This window comes from Schistocerca cancellata, unplaced genomic scaffold (assembly GCF_023864275.1).
Source record: "Schistocerca cancellata isolate TAMUIC-IGC-003103 unplaced genomic scaffold, iqSchCanc2.1 HiC_scaffold_754, whole genome shotgun sequence".
In the NCBI taxonomy this organism is placed as follows: domain Eukaryota; kingdom Metazoa; phylum Arthropoda; class Insecta; order Orthoptera; family Acrididae; genus Schistocerca; species Schistocerca cancellata.
In genome coordinates, this window is record NW_026046765.1 from 3811142 (window position 1) to 3838272 (window position 27131).

Here is a 27131-nt window from a genome sequence, read left to right on the forward strand (position 1 = left end):
AACACTTCATAATCAGAGATACAAAATTCCGTAGTATAAACCTACTTATAATCGATACAGGGGTTACATGTGGTTACCTGTCCTAGTTGATATTGCTCTGCGAGATCTAAGGAGGAAGGCAGCTAAGATAACCTTTCTCCAGAACATCACATTTTTCTCCCTTGTATGAGGCTCTGCAACATCAACTAGGAACTCAACTTAAATTACGAAAGCTACCCTGGGTTGATTTAGGAAGTATCATTTCCTTCGACGTAACCTCCAAGAGGCGTTAACGCTGGTACGAACAACCATCCAACAATGGTCATCTAGTTCAACAGCGAAGATTGAGGGATTGAAACTAACGCAAAAAAACCTTATCGAGGGTGAACGACACCACGACGGTAAAAAGGGTGTAGTTATACCTTGACAAAGTGGGGTTTTCGTTAATCTACTGACTGCGATTGCGGGGCGAAGAAGCAAACGTAAGAACGCATGCTCTTCGATCATAGAACGCATGCTCTCCGAGCGCTATAGAGTGATCTGAGGCTCCACAGTAAGTGACTCCCAGTGCCGTGGACTGGTTATCGAATCTGGCCCATTTGATACACACCACAAGAGGAAAGTAGGTGATATGAACTGTGTCTCGCACTAGTTGGACATCTGAAAATATACGAATGCACTAGGCATTTTTTTGTTTCTTGATATTCAGGTAGAGGCAAATATGTCAAATATTATAATAAACACCAGTACGACAGTGCCAAACAACTGATGATGTACGAATGTGTTTATAATCGTGTTAATTGATTCTAGAGTTTCAGCAGTTCATCGTGGTACTTGCCACTAGCATCTCCATCAGAGGAAACAATAAACTCAAATGTCTCTATTCCTGAATGATTGGGTTGCCTCGCTGTGTGATCTGGGCTATTTTTTTTTAACCTATTCAATTTCTTATGTATATACAGACTGAGGCGGCAAGCGAAAATTTGTACCAAGGCCTGGGTTTCAGTCTGGATCCCATATTTACATTCGATTGTGAGCTGTTATTCTAAAACATGGAGAGAGTCGGCAATTTTTTCGTGTGTTAAGGGGGAATTTAAAGTACACTGGGGCGGCAGTGAGAATTTAGACCGAGGAGAGAGGCGTGACAGGGAACCCGTGTGGTTGTGTAAACAGCTACGCCAAGGTGCTGTACCTCCGTGGTAAGCAGAAGACGCGGGTTCGGTTCACGGCCGTGGTACAAATTTTCACTCTCCGCTTCATCTATACACACAGAAAATCATGTCTGTGTGAGCCAGTACAGTCTCTGAAATAATATTTCATTTATTCACTTTCGACTCAGCTTATCAAATTTTGGAATGTTCAGATGTGTGTTAAATCCTATGGGACTTAAACTGCTGAAGTCATCACTCCCTAATCTTACACACTACTTAACCAAAATTATCCTAAGGACAAACATATACACCTATGCCAGAAGGTGGACTCGAACCTCCGCCGGGACCAGCGGCGCAGTCCATGACTGCAGCGCCTGAGACCGCTCGGCTAATCCCGCGCGGCTCATCTTATCCTTGTAGTAATTCATTCAAATGTGTCAGTGACTTTTTTAGATCTTCTTAATTCTCAGGTGTCAGGGAAATTTGATTCGGTAATGAGGTTTTGTTATGTTATTTTTCTGTTCATTTGTATCGCACGGAATGAATCGGCAAGCCCAGTTTTAGGCCCTTAGCCACCACCAAGAACTTTTTCAGACCTCTGTACACCACCGTATGTGGAGCGGAAACAATAGCGGGCCGAAGTGTGAGTTACCTAGAGGAGAGTAGGTCGTTTCGTTACCAGTTTGTTGTAGCAGATAGGGGTGAACTCAAATTCCCGTTATTGTGGAAGAGAGTTTCCTTGGTTTTCTCAGCGGACAGCGATGGGAAGATAAGATCATTCAATTTCTCGTCGGATGCTGACATCGATACAGCCGCCGCAGTTTGTTTTGGAGGAGCGAAGAGCTCAGATTACACGCCTCGCGCTGGCAGTTTTCTGACCAGTAGGCGATATCCGTGGGCAGAGCCATCGGCGCGCTATTGCACAGCAAACCACGTGGCGCGGCAAGCCGATGTCAGTTCCTGGTTGGAGAGGCCGCGGGGTGTACGGGGTCTAACTACGTCGACCCTGCTGTGTCTCTGAATTTCTCTCGGTTCACGACTGGATTGTGGTTTCGTGCCTCATCACGAACGATTTTCAGTTTCTTATTATATGTTCACTCGCGATGTGTGCGAAGGTAGAGTAACTAACATTTCAATGTCTACGTAAAAATTCTCCCCGTAGAGACGTTACAGTTGTGGAAATCAGTGTGAAGGCATGTAAATTTGTAGGAAAATAAACATTGTCGGTAGGAATACGAGAGTCACTCCAAAGGAAATGCTCGCTATTTGTTTTAAAATCAATTTTTTTCTACATATTTGAAAGTTTCACCGTGTGTAGATGCATCCTTGAGGAACAATATTTTCATTTCTCCACATAATTTCCATGCCTCTTAACTGCCTTACGCCATCTTGTAAGCAGCGCCTGTATACCCGCACGGTAAAATTCTGGACCAACCTGTGTGAGGCACTGTTTGGCAGCGTGAACAAGGGAGTCAACACTTCAAACTTTGTTCCACGAAGAGAGTCTTTCAGTTTCCCAAAGAGATGATAGTCACATGGAGCCAGGTCAGGACTGTAAGGCGGGTGTTACAGTGTTGCCCATCCGAGTTTTGTGATCGCTTCCATGGTTTTTTGATTGACATGTGGCCGTGCATTGTCGTGCAACAGCAAAATATCCTACTTTTGCCGATGTGGTCGAACACGACTCAGTCGAGTTTGAAGTTTCTTCGGAGTCGTCACATATGCATCAGAATTTATGGTGGTTCCACTTGGCATTATGTCCACAAGCAAGATTCCTTCGGAATCGAAAAACACCGTAGCCATGACTTTTCCAGCAGTAGGTGTGGTTTTGAATTTTTTTTTCTTTGGGTGAATTTGCATGATGGCACTCCATTGATTGCCTCTTTGTCTCTGGTGAAAAATGATGGAGCCATGTTTCATCTCCTGTCACCATCCTTCTAAGAAATTCATCTCCACCATCCTAGTACTCCTAGTACTGTTCCAAAACTTCGCTGCATACCGTTTTTCTTGCTTCTTTGTGAGCCACTGTCAACATCGTGGGAACACACCTGGCACAAACCTTTTTTAACATCAACACTTTTAGTATTCTGCAAAGACTTCCTTCCCCTATCCCAACGTAGCGTGACAATTCGTTGACGGTGATGCGTCTGTCACCAGTTACCAATTCGTTAACTCTCTGCACATTGTCTGGAGTGTGTGCAGTAAGAGGCCTGCCGCTGCGAGGACAATCCTCAATATTGCCGTGCCGGCTTTCATCACGTAACCTGCTTGCTCACCGACTAACTGTACTTCGATCGACAGGAGCATCTCCATACACCTTTTTCGACCTCTTGTAGATGTTTCCCACTGTCTCGTTTTCACAGCACATTTCTTTTGGAGTGACCCTCGTAGTTGTGCACTTGGTATATTTAATAGTATGATATCCAGTGTACTGTTAAATTAAGTCAAATGGTATCGCATTTGACCCCAGTAACACAGTTCATAACAAGACATCAACGATTCAGTTGCTAGAGTATGGAGCTCGGTTCAAAGACAGTCAGCTTTTTACGATGTAGGTGTGTGTGCGTGTGTGTGTGTGTGTGTGTGTGTGTGTGTGTGTGTGTGTGTGAGTGAGTGAGTGCGTACGCGTGCGCGCGCGCTTGTACGTGGCTTTACTTCAGAGAGGAAGCAGACACCATTAGTGATTATGTACGTAAACCATGATTACTACAGTGCAACGCGGAAAACAGTTATCATGTGACGTCAAAACAAAAACTGGTCGTACAACCTAATGGGACTCTCTAATTGTCAAAGTGCCAAGAAGTTGAAACGTTCGAGTACAGTTATTGGTAATTTTGTTAGATTGAGTGCAAGGTAAAGCCAGGAGGGAAAACAAGCGGAAAGTAGAATATTGCCTGAGGCATGAAACGATTACTTTTGCACAAAGCAAAACCTACAAACCGGTATCCTTCTCAACTTGTTGCTATCGTACAGTTGCTAGTAGCTGCCAGACGTGTACAACAAATTTTGTCACGTGACAGACGTTTGCATTCAAGAAACGACTGAAGTAACCTGCTATAACACCCGAGCAAAAACTGGCTGGGCTGGAGTTTCCTGTGAACTTATGTCATGGACACCAGACTGGGATGAAGTGATCTTCGGTGATGCCAATAAATTTAATTTAGATTGCTTTAATTTCAATATTGTTGGCACGATCTGAGAACGGAGTAGTAGCTAAGACTGAGCAGAAACTTTGGTTGCGGAAATATTATGATTTGGGCAGCCTTCTGCTCTGAGGGTAAACCACGCACTGCACAGTGAAAGGCAAGAAATGATTAGAATATCTGGGGACCTAGAGGATGAAAGTCCAATTTTTCATCTAGATAATGCTTCTGTGCATGTATCTGCTACAACCAAAAGCTGATTTGAAGACAGGAATATCAATGTCTTGTCCTGGTTTGCACGTAGCCCCGATTTGAACCCCGTGGAAAACCTATGTTGAATGATAGCAAGGCGTGTTTAGCGCAATGGAAGGCAATTTGAGATCGATGTGAGCTGAAAAGAGCGATACGAGATGAGAAGGTGACAGTTTCACTACAAAAACTACAACACCTAACCAAATCGATACCAAAGAGAAGCTCTTAGGTAATTAGAAAAACGGAGATTCGACAGAGTACTAACAGTGCTATAATGCAACAGGACAGTAAGGGCCTATTTCAATCCAGGAAATGTAAACACCTAATTTTGTGACTCGTCTTATGACAGAAACTAAGTAATTTTGCCGCGATTGTTAACGCCTCATATGTATCTACTACTTTCATAATAAATTCGATACATATATGCTACAGATGATGTTCTGTTACTTCCTTAGCAACCCTGCCTTTATATTGATTTCCATTAAAATACCGTTTTGCCCATAGTATTGAGATTGTAATCCTTGTGAGGATCAGAACTGGACCTTAACAATTAGGAAAATATCATGTATCACTGTAAGTAAAACTAGTTAATTTCACACGGGATGCCATTTACTTAATTCATGATGCGGTCGTTGGCCATAATAACCAAATTTGCTGTCACGAATTCGTGTGCTCACAACAATAAGCAGTATACAGTCCACACGTATATTAATACCAACTGAAGAAATGAAGTCTGTAAATGAGTCTGCGATCATCTTATTGTACTTTATTTCTAAAGGTCCGGCTTGATCACGTAAGTTGTGCAATTCTTAATTACCTGTATCAGCTATTTTCCAAAAACTGGAGCCGTACTATGTATCTAGTTGTACAGACACTGCTTTGAAGCTAATGTTACAAGCTGACAACAGTATATGATATTTTATATGATCTGAGGATGGCAACAGACAAAATCAGTAATTGTGAGTAATCGTACAACTTTCGTGATCAAGATGGGCCTTTAGAAATTTTTGCAAAGTAATGCCAATATGTTGCAAAAATACACTCCTGGAAATTGAAATAAGAACACCGTGAATTCATTGTCCCAGGAAGGGGAAACTTTATTGACACATTCCTGGGGTCAGATACATCACATGATCACACTGACAGAACCACAGGGACATAGACACAGGCAACAGAGCATGCACAATGTCGGCACTAGTACAGTGCATATCCACCTTTCGCAGCAATGCAGGCTGCTATTCTCCCATGGAGACGATCGTAGAGATGCTGGATGTAGTCCTGTGGAACGGCTTGCCAAGCCATTTCCACCTGGCGCCTCAGTTGGACCAGCGTTCGTGCTGGACGTGCAGACCGCGTGAGACGACGCTTCATCCAGTCCCAAACATGCTCAATGGGGGACAGATCCGGAGATCTTGCTGGCCAGGGTAGTTGACTTACACCTTCTAGAGCACGTTGGGTGGCACGGGATACATGCGGACGTGCATTGTCCTGTTGGAACAGCAAGTTCCCTTCCCGGTCTAGGAATGGTAGCACGATGGGTTCGATGACGGTTTGGATGTACCGTGCACTATTCAGTGTCCCCTCGACGATCACCAGTGGTGTACGGCAAGTGTAGGAGATCGCTCCCCACACCATGATGCCGGGTGTTGGCCCTGTGTGCCTCGGTCGTATGCAGTCCTGATTGTGGCGCTCACCTGCACGGCGCCAAACACGCATACGACCATGATTGGCACCAAGGCAGAAGCGACTCTCATCGCTGAAGACGACACGTCTCCATTCGTCCCTCCATTCACGCCTGTCGCGACACCACTGGAGGCGGGCTGCACGATGTTGGGGCGTGAGCGGAAGACGGCCTAACGGTGTGCGGGACCGTAGCCCAGCTTCATGGAGACGGTTGCGAATGGTCCTCGCCGATACCCCAGGAGCAACAGTGTCCCTAATTTGCTGGGAAGTGGCGGTGCGGTCCCCTACGGCACTGCGTAGGATCCTACGGTCTTGGCGTGCATCCGTGCGTCGCTGCGGTCCGGTCCCAGGTCGACGGGCACGTGCACCTTCCGCCGACCACTGGCGACAACATTGATGTACTGTGGAGACCTCACGCCCCACGTGTTGAGCAATTCGGTGGTACGTCCACCCGGCCTCCCGCATGCCCACTATACGCCCTCGCTCAAAGTCCGTCAACTGCACATACGGTTCACGTCCACGCTGTCGCGGCATGCTACCAGTGTTAAAGACTGCGATGGAGCTCCGTATGCCACGGCAAACTGGCTGACACTGACGGCGGCGGTGCACAAATGCTGCGCAGCTAGCGCCATTCGACGGCCAACACCGCGGTTCCTGGTGTGTCCGCTGTGCCGTGCGTGTGATCATTGCTTGTACAGCCCTCTCGCAGTGTCCGGAGCAAGTATGGTGGGTCTGACACACCGGTGTCAATGTGTTCTTTTTTCCATTTCCAGGAGTGTTCTTTTCATGTTCTGTTAACTAAAAGTAATGTTTCTAAATTGCAACTGCTCTTCGATGCACACAGACTTGCGCTAACACACAGCCGCCCGTTGTGGTCGAGAGGATCTAGGCGCTTCAGTCTGGAACCGCGCGACCGCTACGGACGCAGGTTCGAATCCTGCATCGGGCATGGACGTGCGTGATGTCCTTAGGTTAGTTAGGTTTAAATAGTTCTGAGTTCTAGGGAACTGATGACCTCAGATGGTAAGTCCCATAGTGCTCAGAGCCATTTGAACCAATTTGCTAACACACAAACTCATTGCTGACGATCATCCTACGACTAACTAATGGCACGCACATCATATCTTGGGGTAGTCTATGTGAAAAGCTGGCAATGCACGTAGTGTTTCGGGCTATGTATTTTCTCCCTTAAAATATTATAGTCATATTAGAAGTGGTGTATATGATTCTTCGTACGTCTTTTTCAAGCATGAAATTGTCTCACGTGGTGATGGCTACGTAAAAATGGGTTAATTATATTCATGTTTCCAGAATGAAATTTTCACTCTGTAGCGGAGTGTGCGCTGATATGAAACTTCCTGGCAGATTAAAACTGTGTGCCCGACCGAGACTCGAACTCGGAACCTTTGCCTTTTTTTTATTCGTGTTACCATACAGAGTAAGGTTTCTTTGCCACGGCCCGCATCGTGAGTGACTGAATCGTTCTTTGCATGTGTTTGGCCCGCACTGTACGCTCACTGGTTAAAGTAAAACATTTTTAAGTCGTACACTCTTTTAACTGAATTGACTAACAAACAAATAACTGAAAACAACAGAAACGCCAAGATGCGGAATGAGCATGCAGAGGCCAATTTATTCTCCCTCTTTTATTGGACACTCTCTTTGGTAGGTGACAGATATCGTCTGTATTCTGTCTGAAGAGATGGAAAATGAAGTAAACCTGCTTGACAGATACCTTGCATCCAGAAACATAATCATTCATTACTGAAACTAAACGTCAGATGCAAGACGACCACGAAATAGAATACCATATGCTACCTTAGTCTCTTACATATCAATAGAGCGAAAGAGTGTCGTGAGGCATCAGCATAAAAAGCCTCATATTACTAGAGATAATCTCTGGTCCGTGAAAACATTACGGACGTACATGCAAGTACTCAATCCGCAGAGACAGAGATTAGCAAGGGAGGAAACTGTAATTCCACTTCGATAGAGAGTATTACGTTCGCGAGTCACACATCTATTGTTATGGAAGTTGGCATTTCTAAAACTCGTGAGCATGAACTCTCTATCTAAGCGTGCTGTTAATAAAATGCAAAACTCTGAAATCAAATGGCATCTGATACCACGCTAAAATCAGTCGCCTTCTTAATCAGTACTGTTTCCATAGCAGAGGGAATTAATTTTTGCATTATAGCTACGCTTGATAACCTAAAGAAAGGATTTTGCTGAAGACTAGTCACGGGACTTCATAGTCCGACTATCTAAGTGGTTTGCAAATGTCTTAAATGCAAGATCTTAAACTCCACACAAACATAAGTAAGCTTCAAACGCAGTAGTTGAAACAAGTAAAGGAAATCAGTCCATACTTCCACTGGCGCTGATGTCACCAGGTTTGAAGTTAAAAAGCTTATAAATTTCAATCGGAGTTGACACATAACATCTAGGGCAACTTGGGTAATCACCGATTTCTGGGGGCAGGGTGCTCTCACAGAAAATTCACAAACCTCCTCAACATGCTGTGTTCAGAGCGAATTCCTTCTAGAGGGGCGGGCCTCAAACCAACCACCTACGCCCATTAAAATGAATTATGCACTAATACAAACAGAGGGGCTGAAAACGTAAAGGCGGTACTTGGTCACAGGTCGAAAGAGAGAAAAATTTCTAGAATATACTAGAAAATTCTGCACGTCATCCTACAGAAACAATCAAAAATTTTTTTTTTAAAGCAGCGGCAAATTTCGTGACCGCTGTTGAATCTTGCAACCGCCAGCTAGTTTTAAAGAAACCCAACAAATTTGGCCCAGTTCCAGAGAAAAGAAGAATGGAAACAGATGCCCCTAACTTACAACTAAGTCGCCACTTTCAAATTTCATCAAAGTGTCTGCACACGAACTTGGAATATGTGAGGCAAAGAGACTGCTGATATTAGCAGTTGAAAATGGAAATAAAATAAAGCGTCCAGCAGAATTCCTTTCCTCCAGCATCTGCATGTGGTACAGAAACACGTATTCAGTATGAAAGCTTCTTCTGCGGCCTTTAATACTCATCCTGGTAGGAAACCTAACTGAAAATACGGTTTTGAGTATCTAACGCGCTTTAAAAAGCTTCAAGTGAGCTTGGCTAAACTGAAAACTGAACGTCTCCACGCATTCCAGCCTATCTTCCTCCCTTGCCACTTTATAAACTAGTATGGCAATTAAATCGCTGCCTACCTAGGAATCACTGCGCTGGGGAAACTAATTCTACTTTGGAGGTAGCGGGAGATGGCTTGGAGGAGAGAGGGGGTTTCCTTTAGCGTCACGAATGATCAGCTAGACGAAAACTCAGATACAGCCCCCGATATCACAAACGAAGGGTGATAACTAAAGAGATACGCAACAAGACACAGTCCCGTTAACAGAACAACATCTTGAATATACTAATGTACGGAGGAATATGTTGTTTGTTGTGGTCTTCAGTCCTGAGTTTGGTTTGATGCAGCTCTCCATGCTACTCTATCCTGTGCAAGTTTCTTCATCTCCCAGTACCTACTGCAACCTACATCCTTCTGAATCTGCTTAGTGTATTCATCTCTTGGTCTCCCCCTACGATTTTTACCCTCCACGCTGCCCTCCAATACTAAATTGGTGATCCCTTGATGCCTCAGAACATGTCCTACCAACCAATCTCTTCTTCTGGTCAAGTTGTGCCACAAACTTCTCTTCTCCCCAATCCTATTCAATACTTCCTCATTAGTTATGTGATCTACCCATCTAACCTTCAGCATTCTTCTGTAGCACCACATTTCGAAAGCTTCCATTCTCTTCTTGTCCAAACTATTTACCGTCCATGTTTCACTTCCATACATGGCTACACTCCATACAAATACTTTCAGAAATGACTTCCTGACACTTAAATCTATACTCGATGTTAACAAATTTCTCTTCTTCAGAAACGCTTTCCTTGCCATTGCCAGTCTACATTTAATATCCTCTCTACTTCGACCATCATCAGTTATTTTGCTCCCCAAATAGCAAAACTCCTTTACTACTTTAAGTGTCTCATTTCCTAATCTAATACCCTCAACATCACCCGACTTAATTCGACTACATTCCATTATCCTCGTTTTGCTTTTGTTGATGTTCATCTTATATCCTCCTTTCAAGACTCCATCCATTCCGTTCAACTGCCCTTCCAAGTCCTTTGCTGTCTCTGACAGAATTACAATGTCATGGGCGAACCTCAAAGTTTTTATATCTTCTCCATGGATTTTAATACCTACTCCGAATTTTTCTTTTGTTTCCTTTACTGCTTGCTCAATATACAGATTGAATAACATCGGGGAGAGGCTACAGCCCTATCTCACTCCCTTCCCAACCACTGCTTCTCTTTCATGTCCCTCGACTCTTATAACTGCCATCTGGTTTCTGTACAAATTGTAAATAGCCTTTCGCTCCCTGTATTTTACCCCTGCCACCTTTAGAATTTGAAAGAGAGTATTCCAGACAACATTGTCAAAAGCCTTCTCCAAGTCTACAAATGCTAGAAACGTAGGTTTGCCTTTCCTTAATCTTTCTTCTAAGATAAGTCGTAAGGTCAGTATTGCCTCACCTGTTCCCATTTTTCTACGGAATCCAAACTGATCTTCCCCGTGGTCGGCTTCTACTAGTTTTTCCATTCGACTGTAAAGAATTCGTGTTAGTAATTTGCAGCTGTGGCTCATTAAACTGATTGTTCGGTAATTTTCACATCTGTCAACACCCGCTTTCTTTGGGATTGGAATTATTATATTCTTCCTGAAGTCTGAGGGTACCTCCCCTGTTTCATACATCTTGCTCACCAGATGGTAGGTTCCCGGGTTCGATTCCCGGCGCGGTCAGGGATTTTCTCTGCCTCGTGATGGCTGGGTGTTGTGTGCTTTCCTTAGGTTAGTTAGGTTTAAGTAGTTCTAAGTTCTCGGGGACTTATGACCACAGTAGTTGAGTCCCATAGTGCTCAGAGCCATTTGAACCATTTGAACCAGATGGTAGAGTTTAGTCAGGACTGGCTCTCCCAAGGCCGTCAGTAGTTCCAATGGAATGTTGTCTACTCCGGGGGCCTTGTTTCGACTCAGGTCTTTCAGTGCTCTGTCAAACTCTTCACGCTGTATCGTATCTCCCATTTCATCTTCATCTACATCTACGGAGGAATATGAGGAGATCGTTATGTCTAAGAAGGGAGAACTATGGTTCTCTTGTGCATGTTGCAGGGAGAGTGGAGAGAACTTACGATCCAGCCCGGAGCGGACCACTGTGGATACTGTGATTGCATTGGTCTCAAATGTCAATCTGATTTCGCTCAATCAAATAAGCATAAACGAAAGAACTGGAACGTGACGTAACATGGTCCAAACCCGGTCATGTCAAGCCCAGGAGGAGACTTCACATATTCGCTTCAACGAAATTACGAACACCAACCAGATGCGACAGCACCGCCCACACCTCCTCTGTCCTTCAGTGCTCCGTAGGGTACTTGCTTCAGACTCGACGCACTCCGTGCTGGAATCACACGAGTAAGTCAGGTCATTCTGTGGTTCTGTCAAGTGGAGGAAAACAAAGTATGTTGAAGCTGAAAGTGGCGAATCACACGCCCTTCTTCTCTCCTGTTACAATTTTCCTATCACTTGCTCTATTTATTCCTTACTCTTTAGTTTGCTGTCCCCAGTCTTTCGCTAGCGTTAATTTCACATCAAAAGGGAGATGGCAAAAGTCATTACATTTGTAAATGTCCGATCACCTCAAGGCTTACTAAACTGTGTTCGCATCTCTCATACACTTTGCCTCCTCCTTCTTCCAGCATACGGTGCTCAGTCGCAGTAGAGAGGATATATACGTCCGGTGGATTTGAAGCACTTCAGCCATAGGTCATAAGGGGCACGCGTTATTCTGTCCCGTTTACGTCCTACACTTGTCTGTCATGTCCAAAAAATGGCACTCTCTGCACAGAGTAGTATGGTGACATTTACGTTGAAATTAAAACCGCCTATATTTCTCTCACTTTTAGTTCAACATTTGACTATGTCCCTCAGGCAATTACCACTGTCTCACTCCCAAAAGTAATATTCTCTTTCAGGTGGTGGGGAGAGATTTCGTTAAATTCTGCCACATTCAGGTGGGGAGGACAGATTTCGTTAAAGTCAGCCATCTTGCTCACGCAAGACACGTCTTTGTCACGGCCGATGTAGCGATCTGTTTCAGAATGGCGGAAGCTTCCATTCCCATTTGAAAAACGAGACTGTCGCACAGATGATGTATTCGCCATTCAATATGAAATGGACTACCAACTTACTCCGTCCGAAGAGACCATTAAGGCACAATGGTACCGACCGACCGCCGTGTCGTCCCCAACCAACAGGCGTCTCTGGATTCGGATATGGAAGCACATGTGCTCAGCACACCGCTGTCACCTTACCACACCGGAGCCACTACTTCTCAGTCAAGCAGCTCCTCAGTTTACTGACTGCACCCCACTTACCAACAGCACTCGATAGACCAGATGGACACCCATCCAAGTGCTTGCGCACCCTAACAGCGCTTAATGACGGGAACTAGTGCTACCAATGCGGAAAGGCCCTTGGCGAAATGGACTACTAGCCACCTTTAATAAACGTCACAATAAATTTATGAAAGACGGAATTACGCAGAAGGTGTAAAAGCAACAGTAGTAGCATAATGGCGGCGTCAGGACACTTTTGTTATCAAATTGCTATGAAATTAATTAAACTGATCAATTACTGAAGCCCTCTACCGCCGACCACCGCATCCGGCCACGCCCACTCCCAACCCCGATGTATGTGTCGTGTTTTCTCAGAATTCATGTGTGCCCCAGCCCCGTCTTCCAACTGCCCCACACCCCAACCTCCCATTCCCCCCCAACCTACCCTATTGGCGGTAATTTCTAATTTTGCCGGTAATTACGGATTTTTGCGGGAATTTCAAATTTTCGTGGAAATTTCTTTGTCCCAGGGCTGTGCTGACATTCCTCCCCCCCCCCCCCCCCCGGAAATTGGCGGGAAATAAAACTGACGGTTCCCTTTCCGGGACTCTAACTTCGTCCTCCTGGGCGGAAAGCCCAAGTGCACCCCTGTAACACAATTAAACCACCAGAGGCGCTTGGAATTGACGGTATATCAAAAATGGTTGTGCCCTATCCGGGACTCGAAACATAGTCTTACTGGATGGAAAGCCCAAGTGCACCTGCAACACATGGATATTGTCCAGATGTGGGAAAGGAAGGTTAGGTTAGTGTACTTTATTTATTTTGGTTGGGAAACTGACGCAAAGATCGATCCTATATACATAATTGATCACAAAGTTCGGGCTTAAGTACACAACCATATGCATAGTGTTGCACAAGTATGGCATATTCATTTGTCTCAGAATGAACGAAGCTATGCCGCCCGACCAGATAATTAATGAATTTACGCTAGGTTTAGGCAGCTGTACTACATGTACAAGCAATTGTGGAATACAGAATGAGCGTGAACCGGGGATACAATCTTTTATTTTTCGTCGAGGCAACATTCTAATGTATGTCTATTGAGGTAATAGTGACACGCGCGAGTTGACTGCTGTCTTTGACGCTTTCCTGGTAAAAAGAGAACCAGCTGCCTCTAAACTTACTGGCAGTTTCGTTAAAGGATGACAGAGAGTGGATGGAGGGATAGAGTGAGATGGTGTTGTAACAAGGTAGGATTTAATGGTAGACTGATGACGCATACTGGAAAGAGAGAGGGACATGTCATTTGACCATTTTTCCCGTTGTTTTGTCGAGATGCATCGGTTGTGTGACATAACCTGCGTTCGTCTGGCATACAAGAACGCGTTCTGCGTATGACTTAGAGCACTGTCTACTTGCGATCGTTAACAGCAAACCTCTAGGTCATCAGAGGACTTCCATCCTGTTTCGACACATTCCTCTAGACGAACGAAGATTTATGCGAGGCACTCCATCCCTCTGCCGCATCTTGGACGTAAAATCGAGTCTTCAGTTTCATAACTACGGTGACTAAGTTAGCGACAGCTGTTTGTGAGACCGGTTGCAACGTATACGTCTGCTTGACAGATGTCCTGTCTATGGAGTTAGTGGCGACACGACGTGTAATTTCACATGTCAGACATCGCTGCTACGCGTTCGTCTCATTCCTTGTAAGAGGCATTATCTGTTACTAAAGAGCATTATATATATGACTGATGCGAAGAATAATTTCTGAACTGTCATCGGATGTGAATAGTGGGGGATATACACCTTTGTACATATTGTACGTGTATCACAAGGAATCGATGTTTTAAGGAAGTAATTATTCAAAAATGGTTCAAATGGCTCTGAGCACTATGGGACTTAACACCTGAGGTCATCAGTCCCCTAGAACGTATAACAACTCAAACCTAACTAACCTAAGGACATCATACACATCCATGCCCGAGGCAGGATTATAACCTGCGACCGTAGCGGAGTAGTTCTCCATTATACAGTTTTTCGCCATAGTTTATCACAGCGAAGCCTGAAAGGAGAATGTCATGCGCTGGAAATATATTTATTACACTGGCCTAGTAATGACTAATAGGTCGGAAAACGCAACGATCTAACATTATAACATGTTTTAAGTGCAAAACATTGTAGCCTTAGGAGGGCGTGTGTTTATGTTCTCTCTTACCAATACCTTCTTGGTAATGACCCCGGACACTAGATCAATACTTCAGAATTTATAGCGCAGTTAATTTGTGTTAAAAGCTGCAAGCTCCATCCGTCTGGAGCTCCATCATGCATAAAAAGCAACCCGTTTCTTGTTCTTAACCGTCTGTTATATCACCACAACAGTTTCATATCTACTGCACACCGATAAGGGGTGCTAACCTCCTCGACACTCGCGCATTTGGAGATATCCTGTGCTCTTGGATGGGTGTGCGACAGCAGTTACATCCTCGGTTCGCTCTGTTCCTACACGAAACGTGGAATGTAGCGGTCCGATTGTATGTGGGGAGATCTTTCGGTCTCTAACTTTATCCTAAGAATGCGAGAATTCCCTGTGACTCCCATCCACATAGAGAAGAGCTAGAGACATATAGGTCACTATCTGGTATACTTTGGTGTATATGTTGGAGAGAGCTGCATCATACCAGTCTCAGGACTGAAGACAACAACAACAACATATGTTGGAGAATGAACAATGAATGAACGTATTGCACAGCTATCTACTTACATTCGCAATGGTACTCGCAAAGTAGTGGACGGGCTGTTTAGCGATGATAGATGCTGCAGCATCATTGGTCGTTGTTGAAATTACGATAAAATTGCTAAAACTGATCGCACTATCAACTATGATGCCTATTATTACAGTACATCGATAGTGTCTTTTCCATCCCAACAATCCAGGTACACTGTTGATCACCACATAATGTGATTTACACTGTGCGATATCACGTTTCCTGGGGGAGTCATGGCAAAAACATGGTTCAAATGGCTCTCATGCGACTCAACATCTGAGGTCATAAGTCCCCTAGAACTCAGAACTACTTAAACCTAACTAACCTAAGGACATCACACACATCCATGCCCGAGGCAGGATTCGAACCTGCGACCGTAGCAGTCGCGCGGTTCCAGACTGTAGCGCCTATAGCCGCTCGGCCGGGGTCATTGCACCAAACGCCAGTTTAGTATCTGGCACAGACGTCGAAGTCGTGGCGGAAAAAGTGTATGGCAGTGTACAAAGCGTGTTACAGAAGAAAAAGCGGCATATCAAACAACGAAACAGGGTCCCCCTCCTGTGACTGATAACATGTGGGAGAAGGTTCTTTTACAGTACAGGCGATGAAACGTTACACAGGTCTGTCCAAGCGACGTCGATAACTGGCCACCGGCTCCAACGGATAAATACCTGTAAATGTTATTGGATCGCCGTGTATGCTTGATGCCAGCACACAGACGGTATTCGTTTTCGATATATCGGAAGAGAGAGATGCGGTAAAAATTTATCAGATGAAATTAACGAAGCTTTTATAGTTCGTAATTTTTCTTTGTTGGATGGTAAGGAATAACGATGATAGAATGTTTGGGTGATAGATGCCAATGGTTCCTGAGGGACACAGGTCTGCTTCAGTGTTGAGTCTTCCTAATTTTCCCAGCAACTGTTCGTATTGTAGTCGTGTTGCAGGAGCAGGCTTAATTTGATGCTGGCCTTACACATCGTACATAGGTGGTGGAGCTACGACAACATGTTTCCACCCAGTGGTCAAAACAAGCTCCTACATCACTGACTCAGCTCACTCTGTTTCCACACAGATTGCAGAATATGGTGGATATTGCTCTCTCCGACTTGTAGGTAAAATTGCTAAAACTGTTATCGCTATCAACTGTGGCGTGTATTACAGTACATCGATACATACCAACGGCGTCTTACCAATCCCGACCGTCCATTCGGTATGCTGTTGATTACCGCATAATGATTGACTGGCACCAGTTGGCTGAGTTGGAGGGAAACTTGACGGGACACTGCATATCTGCTACTTGTCGCTGTGGAACATGGGATTAAGTGTAGAGGTCATCGCCTAAATACAGTTGTTCAGAAGCGTTCCTCATTGGTACCGACTCGTCCTATTTCCATATGCTGCGATACCCTACCGTGTCTCTTTTTATTTTTTATTGTTTTTCACCAATGAAACAACAGTATCTCTTTATATTTCCGCTGTCTCACACGTGTTGTGAACAGCACCTTCCAGCAATGGTCAGTAATCATGTACATGACTGAAAAAATGAAGGAACAATGCTTTTTGAAATGGAGCATCCGCTACGCTTTCGATACGAAGATGCGATTAACTGTACAGGTAATTACCCTCGAATAGTTGTTGGAAGCGCTCTACAATACTACAAACTCTTGCAGTTTCCATATGTTGCGATGTCTTCCTCATTGTTGTCAATGAGAAAGATCGCATCTGTGTTTTATTTCTACCAGGCTGTGGTGTGGTATCTGTATCGTTTATGTCATGCAGTTTTCTGTGAGCCAGGGGATCGAAACATATTAATATGAGTTTAGCAGCAGCTGACACAGTTCTCTAAGTCATGGTAGAAAAAACAAAGTGTATGGCGCTGTACACTAATCAGGTGTGTTGCAACCGAAGAAACAATGTATTAAACTGCTTATGAAGGAGCAATGCAAGAACCCTCTCCTGTCATTGATAGTCTGTTGGATATGATCCTCCTACAGTACACGTGATGCAACTTCACACCAGTCTGTGAAGCGAATTTAATCACGAACCACCTGCTCCAATCGATAAATACCTGTATATTTAATAGGATCGCCACATATGTTTGGGTAACCAACATTAATGCGTTGTGAGAGACACAGTTCTCCTTCTGACTACCTGTGTGTAGTTTGGAGATGTGTCTGAAAATCTTCGTCCTTCCTGCATGCCATGTGTGGTCCGTAGTCTTCCTAAGTCACCCAACAAGAAACACCATTGTAACTGCTTGTACTGACTCTTCTACTACCTCGTGTTGGAGGGGAAGGCTTCGTTTGGTGCTGGTCTTCCACACTGTACACGGGTGGCTTACCTATGACACCATGTTCCCATTTCCACCGAGTGGTCAAAACGTGCTCGTACAAAATACATATGTCTTTCAAAGTTTTACTGACCTTCACAAGTAGTCACCAGCATTGTGTATAAGCCGCTGACAGCGATGTAGAAGTCGTAGGATACTCTTAGCAGTGCCAGTTGTGGTGAAAGTTCGAGTGGCGCGGTCCATTGCCCGGCGAATTTCTAGCAGTTCTGAAGGGAATGCCATGAAGTGTTTCCTTCAGTTTAGAAATCGAGTTGAACTTACGAGGGCTTAAGTCAGGGGAGTGCAGTAGGTGGTGTAGCACTTAGCAGCGCCATCAGTCAAACAAATCAGTAACAGATTGCAGTGTACGTGCTTGAGCATTGTCCGGCAAAATGATGGTCAGGCCCTGCAGAAAGGGTCATCACTTCTGTCTCTATGCTGTTCCTGTTTGGAACACAACCTACGACCGTACGTATAGAACTCTCCGACATCCGTACAGGTCAGACTTAAATTGGGACGATCACATAGACTGAGCTACAGGGAGGGCGGGGAAAAGACTTGGGATCGCTTACAAGATGCAGAGGGACTGTCTAAAAACAGCGCTGGAATTCTTGGTGGTAGGATCCTTAGCAGATAGGTTCGAAAGAAGAAAAAAGGATGACTCCTTTCGAGATACGAGAGTGGTACGAATATGGTGCACCAGCGGCTGTAGCCATAAAGCGTCGTCTCTACAATCTACAAACTGTATACGTGGTAGAATGGATAGAACTGATACCAAATCGCAGACAGCATTTCTACCTGAAAGTGTGACACTATCAGCGACTCGTGTGTGCAATGTCATTTCGCAATAGTATTCCTCGAAAGGAACATCGTGTTTCGTCCATGGTTCCCAGTTGTCCTAGCTGGTGTGTGTAATCCGACTGCTGAAAGAAAAAAGATCAATTTAATTAACTAGCCTATCAAACTGATATCAATGACATGCCGCCTGGCGGGTGGCACAGAGGGTTAGGGCACCGCAGAATGATTCTTGACTAGCGTTTCTTATTTTTCGTTTTGGCGATATCTTTTAACGAAATTTTAATCTCCCACTTATACAGGGCGAGACAGGCTCTTACGATTTCTTTCGTAAACGCTAGCATGATATAGCACCGCAGTGGTAAAATGGGGTCCTGTCATAGTGTACAAAATAGCTACGTTCTCTTGAATTATAGCTTCTTGTTGTCAAACGTAAAGCGAATGTGTGTGGCAATGGCGTGAAAGATTGTGTGAAATGTTTGTAATACACTCATGCATGACAGTTTATTTACAGACACTGAACGCGATGGAAGCTCACAGGTCGTGTAATGTCTTCAACAAGCGGGAAGAATTTGCTTAATATAGGTTTTTTTCTTTTGAGTTTAAATTTTCGCTTTTTCTTTACTTCGATGTCGGTTTCGAAATAACGAGGACATTCTGCGGTGATTGGTAGCTCAAGCATCAAAATAGTTTTTTTTTTCCTGATTTCACCCAAGGTGGGCATGTCTGCTGATCATTTGTGATCTGTGGCGGTACACTTCGCTGGACGTCACAAAATAATGAGATGCGACTGCAGTCGAACGTAAATACTACGCCGATTTTGCTCATGAATCTAAAAGAAAATGGAGTTCACCTATTTTCGTGTAATAAGGACATTTTTTATGGTCACACATGTGTTTTGCTTTTCTAATAAATGCTTCATTATAGATGCTTTGACGTCAAATACAACTGTTCTCCATCACTGAACGACGGGCTGCTGCGGGCGAAGGTCCGCGATTGTGAGGGTTGGTTGGGGGGGGGGGGGAGGTTGTGTCCGCTGTGGAGGTTACCGGACAGAGCCGCTCTCTGTTCAGGGGGCGGCGTGTGGGGGCCATGCCGCTGTATTCTAGACGAACAAGTCGCACTTGAGGCGGCCATTATTTTACACTACTGGCCATTACAATTGCAACACCAAGAAGAATGCAGATGATAAACAGGTATTCATTGGAAAAATTTATTATACTAGAATTGACATGTGATTACATTTTCACGCAATTTGGGTGCATCGATCCTGAGAAATCAGTACCCAGAACAACCACCTCTGGCCGCAATAACGGCCTCGATACGCCTGAGCATTGAGTCAAACAGAGCTTGGATGGCGTGTACAGGCACAGCTGCCCATGCAGCTTCAACACGATACCACAGTTCATCAAGAGCAGTGACTGGCGTATTGTGACGAGCCACTTGCTCGGCCACCATTGACCAGACGTTTTCAATTGGTGTGAGACCAGGAGAATGTGCTGGCCAGGGCAGCAGACGAACATTTACTGTATCCAGAAAGGCCCGTACAGGATCTACAACAAGCGGTCGTGCATTATGCTGCTGAAATGTAGGGTTTCGCAGGGATCGAATGAAGCGTAGAGCCACGGGACGTAACATATCTGAAATGTAACGTCCAATGTTCAAAGTGCCGTCAATGTGAACAAGAGATGACCGAGACGTGTAACAAATGGCACCCCATACCATCACACCGGGTGATAGACCAGTATGGCGATGATGAATACACGCTTCCAATGTGTGTTCACCGCGATGTCGCCAAATATGGATGCGACCATCGTGATGCTGTAAACAGAACCTGGATTCATCCGAAAAAATGACGTTTTGCCATTTGTGCACCCAGGTTCGTCGCTGCGTACACCATCGGAGGCGCTCCTGTCTGTGATGCAGCGTCAAGGGTAACCGCAGCTATGGTCTCCAAGCTGATAGTCCATGCTGCTGCAAACGTCGTCGAACTGTTCGTGCAGATGGTTGTTGTATTGCAAACGTCCCCATCTGTCGAGTCAGGGATCGAGACGTTGCTGCACGATCCATTACAGCCAAGCGCATAAGATGCCTGTCATCTCGACTGCTAGTGATACGAAGCCGTTGGGATCCAGCACGGCGTTCCATATTACCGACCTGAACCCACCGATTCCATATTCTGCTGACAGTTATTGGATCTCGAGCAACGAGAGCAGTAATGTCGGTATACGATAAACCGCAATCGCGATAGGCTACAGTCCGACCTTTATCATGGTCGGAAACGTGATGGTACGCATTTCTCCTCCTTACACGAGGCATCACAACAACGTTCCACCGGGCGACGCCGGTCAACTGCTGTTTGTGTATGAGAAATCGGTTGGAAACTTTCGTCATGTCAGCACGTTGTAGGTGTCGCCACCGGCGCCAACCTTGTGCGAATGCTCCGAAAAGCTAATCATTTGCATATCACAGTATCTTCTTCCTGTCGGTTAAATTTCGCGTGTGTGACACTTCATCTTTGTGGTGTAGCAATTTTAGTGGTCAGTAGTGTACATTCTACTGTTTAGTCGACTATGCACGCTACTGTGTTGGCCTGGTAGCGTAGCCTTAAGGCGGCCAGTTGGTAGAGAGCTGAATGCTGATCTGGACCATTCTCCGGATGGGCAGTGTTATGCCTGTAAATTTCCCTTTTGTCCTAAGGGGGGGCCACATCAAATGCTTGCCGCAAACCGGGAGGGTCTCCTGGGGTCTGCAGCAGTATGCAGGTCGGGAGAAAAGCAGCAAATGGCACGACTTTTGAAATAGCCATCTGGAGCGTCCTCCGGATGGTCGGGGATATGCTACTTAATTTCCCATTTGTGTTGTCTGGGACCGCCGCCTTGCGGTGGCGGCCAGATTGTGGAAAGCCGAGTGCGGCCAGTGAATATTAGTTAAAGGTTTTTACCCTTTTACAGATTCCTCTTTCGCCTCTCGTTTAGTTAACTGATGGTATTGAATTTACGAATCTTGTTGCATAAGTTGTACGCCAGTAGTTAAACAAGGAGAGGTGTGTTTATTTGTTTCGACGTTAGCTAAATGCAGGGATCGAACATACTGTAGTCCCATGAGCAAACAGAATGTTAGTGGGTTCCCTTGGTTGTAGGAAACCGATTAAAATTTCTTGTAATGTTACCGGCTTGCTGCAACACGGAACAATCTTTGGATGTTACAAGCGTTCGGAACATATGCTTACTCTTGATAATGTTCCTCGAACTGCACCTGTGATTGTTCAGAGCTCAGTTACTCTCATATATCGAACTCAGTAGTGACGTATCCCGTGGCATATCAGAGTTTCGGAACTTGTTACTCTTTCCTTGTATATACATATTTCGTTTCAGAAAATTTGTAACCGTCAAAGCTATAACTACAATCAACGGGCCATAGCTGTAAGATCTTTAATTAATGCTATAACTACAATCGACGGGCCATAGATGTGCGTTCTTTAATTGTTGTAGGATATGGCTCACTTTAATTACAATCTATGAAATATTGGTTCACTGTATTACTTGAATGATAAAAAGATTTACTTAACTTGATACGACCCTTTGCCACAGGAGTATCTGATAATTTACAACTGCCATTGAGTGTTTAAGCACTGGTTGCTGCTCTAATTAAAAAAAAGGCCTTTTGAAATGCCGTTTTCAACATTTATGAAAATACATTTCCATCTGAGACTTGAATAACTCTTTAGTCCTAGTTGATGGTGTTGACTGCTTCAGCTGAGCTCACGAACTGGGGCAGTGCACTTCCTTGCTCGCCTCTACATTGACCTCACTGTGAGAGCGCTGCAGTGCTGAAAGCTGAAAGAGAGAGAGAGGTGCCGTCATCAGGAGCGCATCCCATCCGTCGATAGGGATTGTAGTGAAATCTTACTAACATATCAATGTGCGTTGCTGACTTTACTGATACCGAATCTGTGAATATTGTTCAATTCGTAATGCTTTGTGGTTACATTTAACGTTGATCTTTCCCTATTCCGATCATCTCTACAGGAAATTACTCTCGCACCTTGGTTCTGCTGTGTTTTGGAGGGTAGTGTAATGGGAAAAACATTTCAATGAATTTGGAATATAGGGTTGGTTAAGTATCTCTGCCATAACAGTATACTCCCGAGCCTACTGTAGGCAGTGCTGCCAAATGTATCTAGTAAAGACATGCATTTAGTTTCATTCATGAGCTGGAAAATTTATCTACAATTTTATGAGCGTGTTTATAGAGTATCATCCATGTTAATCTGTGCAGATAGTGCCGGCCGGTGTGGCCGTGCGGTTGTAGGCGCTTCAGTCTGGAACCGCGTGACCGCTACGGTCGCAGGTTCGAATCCTGCCTCGGGCATGGATGTGTGTGATGTCCTTGGGTTGGTTGGGTTTAAGTGGTTCTAAGTTCTAGGGGACTGATATAATGAAATGGTGTGTGACGAGGGCCTCCCGTCGGGTAGACCGTTCGCCAGGTGCAAGTCTTTCGTTTTGACGCCATTTCGGCGACTTGCGCGTCGATGGGGATGGAATGATGATTAGGACAACACAACACCCAGTCCCTGAGCGGAGAAAATCTCCGACCCAGCCGGGAATCCAACCCGGCCCCTTTGGATTGACAGTCTGTCGCGCTGACCACTCAGCTACTGGGGGCGGACAGGGGACTGATGACCACAGATGTTAAGTCCCATAGTGCTCAGAGCCATTTGAGCCATTTTGTGCAGATAGTGTTTAAGGTTTGGGAAAACGTCTGACTCTGGAATATCACCTTCTGAAGCCAGATGTTCAGAGGACGGAGCGGTCCCAATTTGACACCAGGCTAGCCGGCAGCAGTGGGCCGGCGGCTGTGTCCAGCAGCCAGTGTGCACTCAGGAGGCAACCGGCTGGCACTGCAGAGAGGCGACACTGAAGTCGGATTCCTGTAATTTGTTTGCTGTCAGTACGTAATAAATTCGATATAACTCTCAAAATTTCTCGAGAAAATCGACTTTTAAGTTCTCGGGTTGTCGCTGATATTTTAAAGCAAGGTAACTTCTCTTTTACAAGAAGCGTGGCTCTGTGGTCGAGTGCTAGCAGTCACGTAGGCTTCCTGAGTTTCATTCCTGCCCACTGGAAATTTTTAAACGCAGATGCAATCTCTACGTGCGTTTCCGTGAAGCATTAAATAGGAAAACATTCAAAAATCAGTAGTGCTCTAAAATTGTAATCACTAGACCACTGGTTTGAGTCTCGCTTCATTTATTATTTTTCCCCTTTTTCCTGTGAATCTCAGTTATCCTAAATTCATATAAAGTTCATCAAATAAATGCTAATTAACACTTATTTGATGCTCATTTTTATGAAAAATACGCTTCTTATTTTCAGTTACGTTCTGGACACAAAAAACCAGTGTTCATAGCAAATATGATATTTTAATTACCGATATACTAGGAAAAAATAATCTATAAATATTTTTAAAATTAGAAGCAAATTACGTTTTTTCATCCTTATATCGCTCATGGAATACGAGATTCTCTTCAAATATTTGCCACTGCCGGGATTCGAAGCTAGGCCGACCACGTGCTAACCGAGCATTCCACCACAGTGCCGAGTCACCCGTCGAGAAAAGATGTTTTTGGGTATTAGATACACGGTAAACCTTCAAAGAGAAATTTGCGAGAACGAATGTTCTGAGCACAACAATGAATGGAAGTGAATCACTGGCTTGAGGAAAATCGGAAAAGAACAGAATCGAAGGGCTTGAGATAGGGTGTTGTAAGAATGTTGGAAAATCGGGTGGACCACTAAGAAGGAGATAAGGGAAGTCTCCACAGCATCAGTAAACGGACGAACGTGCGACAATACTGACGAGAGGAAGGAAGTCATTCTTGGGTACTAGACGAAACAGAAGAGGGTAAAAAGCGTAGCGTAAGACGGAGATAATAGGTCAAAAAATAAAAAAGGTCAACGTATGCGAATGTTATTCTGAGATTGAGAGGTTGGCACAAGCGAGAAATTCATGGTGGATAACACTAAATCTGTCACAAAACTGAGGACACAACAGAAGTTTAAAGATTTGAAGGATTTTGCGAGAAACGATTGCCACGGAAGATACCATCATAGAAAGCAAGGTCTTAAGAATCGCGATTGCAAATCATGTACTGACAGTGAAAGCTAAAGAAGCACTGGAAAATGTGAACAAACGGACGCAAGAAAGGAAACAGAGAATTCTTGAAGCGATTCTCGAAAGAGAAGGAGAAAAATAATTTGTCAAAGCAGCTTTAAATCCGCTTTTTAGTTCGGCGTAAGGAGGAAAGAAGATTTTAACAAAATGAATTTTTTTTTTTTGCGAGGATCGTGTTGTACGTCCTCCCTTCCGTCCCAGCTTGGATCCGTGCATGTGAGAACAAACGGACGCAAGAAAGAAAACAGAGAATTCATGGAGCGATACTTGAAAGAGAAGGAGAAAAAGAATTTGTCAAAGCAGCTTTAAATCCGCTTTTTAGTTGGGCGTAAGGAAGAAAGAAGATATTAACAAAATTTTTATTTATTTATTTATTTATTTATTTATTTTTTGCGGGGCTCGTGTTGTACGTGCCCCCTTCAGTCCCAGGATCCGTGCATGTGACCACGATGGTGAAGCACAATAAATTTAGCACCAGTTGATCAACAGCAAACGAGTGCGAACTTCTGCCTCTCGTACAGCTTGCAAGATTCAACGAACACGTTTTGTCGACGGTCGCCGACGCCAGAGTCTCTTCCGCACGCCGCGCCGCCTGCTTCCCGCTCGACCCGCAACCCGCGCCACAATCTGCATAACTTGGCGATCCAGTGTGCGGGACACAGCTGGCCGGCCGCTCCGCGCCTTCTTTGTGCTCTGTTCGCCGCCGCGCATACGAAATGCCCCCTGGCAGCCTTACACGTGCCAAGCCAACACCCGGACGTAGCCAGCTGCTACATGAGCTTACTACCTTTATATACTAGCTGAGTGCTAGAAGCTGCCCGGGTATGCATTTATTCAAAACTGTTCTTAGTCCATTTCCTCCTCCTCCTCCGCCTCCTCCTCACTCCCCCCCCCCTTCGCACATCGCGTTATCACGATCACCACAATACGACAATGGTGGTTGTTACACCCACAATACCCCTTTCCAGATCGTAACTAATATGTGTACGAAATTTGACTGATATCGTTCCCGGGGTTGAGCACGGGCCCTTTTACGCGTGGATTTGCCCATTTACACATTGTACACAACTGTTAAATATACACTACTGGCCATTAAAATTGCTACACCAATAAGAAGTACAGATGATAAACGGGTATTAATTGGACAAATATATTATACTAGAACTGACATGTAGTTACATTTTCACGCAATTCTGATGCATCGATCCTGAGAAATCAGTACCCAGAACAACCACCTATGGCCGTAATAACGGCCATGATACGCCTGGACATTGAGTCAAACAGAGCTTCGATAGCGTGTACAGGTACAGCTGCCCATGCAGCTTGAACAAGATACCACAATTCATCAAGAGTAGTGACTGGCGTATAGTGACGAGCCAGTTGCTCGGCCACCATTGAACAGACATTTTCAATTGGTGAGAGATGTGGAGAATGTGCTGGCAAGGGCAGCAGTCAAGAAAGGCCCGTACAGGACCTGTAACATGCGGTCACGCATTATCCTGCTGAAATGTAGGGTTTCGCAGGGTTCGAATGAAGGGTAGAGCCACGGATCGTAACACATCTTAAACGTAACGTCCACTGTCCAAAGCCGTCAATGCGAAAAAGAGGTGACCGAGACGTGTAACCAATAGCACCTTATACCACGATGCCGGTTAATACGCCAGTATGGCGATGATGAATACACGCTTCCAATGTGCGTTCACCGCGATGTCGCCAAACACGGATGCGACCATCGTGTTGCTGTAAACAGAACCTGAATTCATCCGAAAAAATGACGTTTTGCGATTCGTGCACCCAGGTTCGTCGTTGAGTACACCATTGCAGGCGCTCCTGTCTGTAATGCAGCGTCAAGGGTAACCGTAGCCATGGTCTCCGAGCTGATAGTCCATGCTGCTGGAAACGTCGTCGAATTGTTCGTGCAGATGGTTGTTGTATTGCAAACGCACCCATCTGTTGACTCAGGAATCGAGACGTGGCTGCACGAACCGTTACAGCCATGTGGATAAGATGCCTGTCATCTCGACTGACAGTGATACGAGGCCGTTTCGATCCAGCACGATGTTCGGTATCACCCTCATTAACCCATTGATTCCTTATTCTGCTAACAGTCATTGGATCTCCACCAACGCGAGCAGCGATACGATAAACCGAAATCGCAATCGGCTAGAATCCGACCTTTATCAAATCCTCCTTACACCAAGCATCACAACAACGTTTTACCAGGCAACGCCGGACAACTGCTGTTTGTGTACGAGAAATCGGTTGGAAACTTTTCTCATGTCAGCACATTTTAGCTGTCGCCACCGGCGTCAACCTTGTGTGAATGCTCTGAAAAGGTAATCATTTATATATCACAGCGTCTTCTTCCTGTCGGTTAAATTTTGTGTCTGTA